A 3,927-nucleotide genomic window follows, 5' to 3' on the forward strand; every position below is an offset into this window, starting at 1 on the left:
GTAGTAACAGAACATTCTGACTCTATCCCATATGCATAATATCACCATACCTACTGAAGCCTGCACCCACTCTAAAGTTGTTAAGTGTTCCCCCAGCCCTAAAAGGTTCCTTCCCCCACTCTGATGTATGAGGTCAGGGTAAAAGAACAAGAGCAAGTCTAGTCCTGCAATTTCTTCTGTGCATAGCTGTTGGAACACTTAATTCTGTTCTGGTGCTGCTCAGTCTTCTGGAGTAGGCAGCTATGATAATACATTTAAATCATCATCATCATCGTCACCATCATCATCCTCAGACTACCCTCCAGCAGTGTGCCAATTAAGCCACATGTCCCTATCCCTGGAATAGAGCACCCAGGCATCATGCCATTCTGATCCTGGAACAATGATAGAAACACAGTTTTCTTATCTTGTGTTTCTTAAATGTTCAAATGTAATTCCTTTTAAAATATTCTCATTCGCAGCTAGCCAGGTCTTCGCATGACACCTTTGCAGAACTCTTCCAAGCTGAAACTCTCCAGATACTAAGTGCATACATTTGACTTAGGGCAAGGTTCTGCTCCATGGCCCCTCTTCTGAGCAAAAATGAGATTTATCTTACTTCACAGATTGATACTTCCAAATGACCTTTGAACTCATACTAACCCCTGGAGCCTAAAAATTAGACTTGAGCCCTCATGGGCCCACAATTTGACAGATGAGCTGTTATTTTTATCTTAAGCAGAAGCAAAGGAGCATTGGCAGATGACATTTGAAAGCTAATAATTCTTGCACTCCGGGTTTGTGTGTGTATCTGTGCCCTAGAACTGAACTTTCCTTTGTATTAAATTCAGTACCCTCCTTTTTTTTCTGTAATGGACAATGGTACTTCAGAGGATGCTACTGGTGGTGGGCTACAACTTACGAGTAGCATTTACCCTTTTTTCTGTCCTCTGCATTTTTTTCATTGTTTCATCCCTTAAACCTCACTCTCCATCATTTCCTATACTAATTCTCTCCCAAATTTAATCTCTAGTTCTCATGTTTAAGTAAAATGTAAACAGATGAGTTGTAATCTCATAATAGTGAAGAAGATTGTGTTCAGCCAGCTTCCAGATATTAATTGTTGGATAACTTCAAGGCCTCTCTTGGCTTTTCTTATGGTTCTCTGCTTTTGCAATGGATCTGGACTGGACAGCCCTTCAAATAAACTAAAAATAGATAGCTATTCCCTAGGAAAACATTAGTCTCTATATTATGACTATATAAGATCCCTGAATATTTTGGGGTTTTCATCCTTAGGAAATATACTTAATAGCAGGTAATCAATATTTTCCTGCTGTTAGGTGTATTTCCTAAGGATAAAACCTCATAGTGTTTATTCTCAGTAAATACACTAGGATTCCAACTTTTTAAAAACGAGACATGTAATCTGAATTGCTAAACCTAGTTACTAGAAGTAAATCCTATTAATCTGAATTGCATGCCTGAATCAACAAACTTGGGGCTCAGCTGGATGTGTTTCAAATGCTGTCATTTTGCCTGTAGGTTGATACTGACTTCTTGAAAAATATTGCATTCACTGGAGGTTCTCTGTGGCCATCCTTATGAACTCCCTATACAGTACATTCTGTAGTCAAAGTGAAACAGGATATAACAGGATGGGATAGGTTGGTTTCCTCAGAGTTATTTAGGATTTATGCTCCTACGTGTTGAGATAAACTATACCTTGAATGAGTAAGAAAATAATAATTTGAAAATACAGTAAAAACCCACCCCTTCAAGGAAGCTCGGTGCTTAAATAATCCTGCTTATAAAAATAGTTGGCACTCAGTAATCATTCTGGGGTAATGTATAATCCCATGAACTGCTTTTTGTCAATCTCACCAGTTCAGCACTTGGAAGAAGGCATCTTCATGAAACCCCCCACTCCCAAGGGTGGTTACCTTAGAAATGTCTTCCTTCCTGGTTCAAGCAGCTAAAAAGCCCAGGAGAAACCTTGATTAAACAGGAAACAGTAGACAGTTTAATGGCTAGCTTTGTAGCTTTGTTCCTCCACAGTTTACAGTAGTTGGAAGCAATTTTTAAAAAATCATAATAAATGTTTATTTTACAACTAACATTTCTGTTGTTGTCTCAGCATATTACTAGAGGGCATACAGAATTTGAAGCTCAATGTTTATTGGCACAGTACTGAGAGGAATGCAATTGACACGCACAGGTTTTCTTGTGCAGGGACAGGAAAAAAATCTTCCTTTCTTGAATAAACTTCCCATCCAGAAATGCTAATAAGTACTTAGGAAAAGAAAAGCAGCCTGAGTTAAAATTAAAAAATGAATATAGTAAACAGACTCACATCAATATACTTCATATCTTTCTTAGCCATCATATCAATATATAAATATCTGAAGGGCAGAGATGATAACTGCCTTGGGGATCTCAGAATGAAATGGGAAGCTGAGACATAAATGTGTTGGTGCTTTTTAACTCAGATCCAGAGACATTACGTATCTTACTTAATACTATGATGAATAAGCACAAACCAGCATTTTATACCTATGTTACAGAACAGATAGGGAACTCAGTCTTGAAGTATGCCAGTGTGGCACAGTGGTTAAGATGTTGGGCTAGGAGTGGGGAGACCCAAGTTCATGTCCATCTTCAGCCACAGAAACTAACTGACTTTGGGCCAATCACACTCTCTTAGTCCAACAAATTTCACAAGGTTGTTGTAGGGGAAAAAAAATGAGGAAGGAGTTCTACATATATTGCCACAAGCTTCTGATGGAAAGGTAAATGAATGATATAATCTGAAGGGGTAAAACTGTACATCTCAGTCATATCTCAGCTAAGAATAATCAGCAGAAATCAACAGAGTATTGCATGAAAAGCCTCCTCAGCTGAAGCAGGATTATTAATAATAAACTATATTATTAATATAGTTAAGAAAAATTGGTTACTTAAATCTCATTGAATAAGACCCAACTCTAGTGATCTGGTGGAGAAACATCTGCCATCTCACTCTTCAGTGATTACCTACAGTTGTCCCAAGGAAAATACACCAATATCCCTGACCTTACCTTCTGCTTTATCTGTTGTCTTCCTCTTCTTCTACTTGTTATTGCCATGCAGTCATTTTTTTCTAATTCATCAGTATGTGATCTTCTGCTTCCTTTTCATCACCTCAAATAAACAGTCATTTATTTAGACCAGGATTTATAGATTGGTTCTTCTTGCAGTCCATGGCATTCTTAATCACTATCTACCAATCCATAATTCAAGGGTATCTATTTTCTTGCTCTTTCTCAGTGTTAGTTTTCACAGCAGAACATTGACACTGGTCAAATAATTGCTTTAACTATTCTGATCTTTGTGTCAGAAATATTTTTATCTGATTATTTTAATTAAATCTGTCATTGTCTTCCTTTCTAAGATTAATTTCTTCTTCAGTTTTCCAATTTACTGTCTGTCTTTATTTTGAACCCAAGAAAACAAAACTATCTACCATTTTTTACTTCTTTGCTCTCAGTTGTGAGTTTAGAGTGCTGGTTGATATTATCCTTGTTTTTTTTTTTTTTTAATGTTTAACATTAACCTGGATTTTTCACCATCCATGTTTTACTTTCATAATTTATTATTTATTTATTGTGCTTATATACAGTACTACTAAATCAGTAATGACTCCTGGTGATTTGCTGTAATAAAAACAGCCATATACAACTATACAGACAGAACATCCCTAAAATCACCTGAACCAACAACAGAATATTCATTAAGAAACAATAATAGGTGTTTACACAAATGGTATTCCTCAGAGTCCCTATATAAGAATTCACTTTTAATGGCCTTCCAGAAAACCACCAGGGCAGGTACCAGTCTAACATCAGGGGAAGGGAATTCTACTGTGTGGCTGCTACCACAGAATCTATTGCCTCTGGGCCCTCACCCTTC

Source organism: Python bivittatus, unplaced genomic scaffold (genome assembly GCF_059951505.1).
Source record: "Python bivittatus isolate LINGU-HERP-01145 unplaced genomic scaffold, Pbiv_v1 ctg000700_np1212, whole genome shotgun sequence".
NCBI classification, from domain to species: domain Eukaryota; kingdom Metazoa; phylum Chordata; class Lepidosauria; order Squamata; family Pythonidae; genus Python; species Python bivittatus.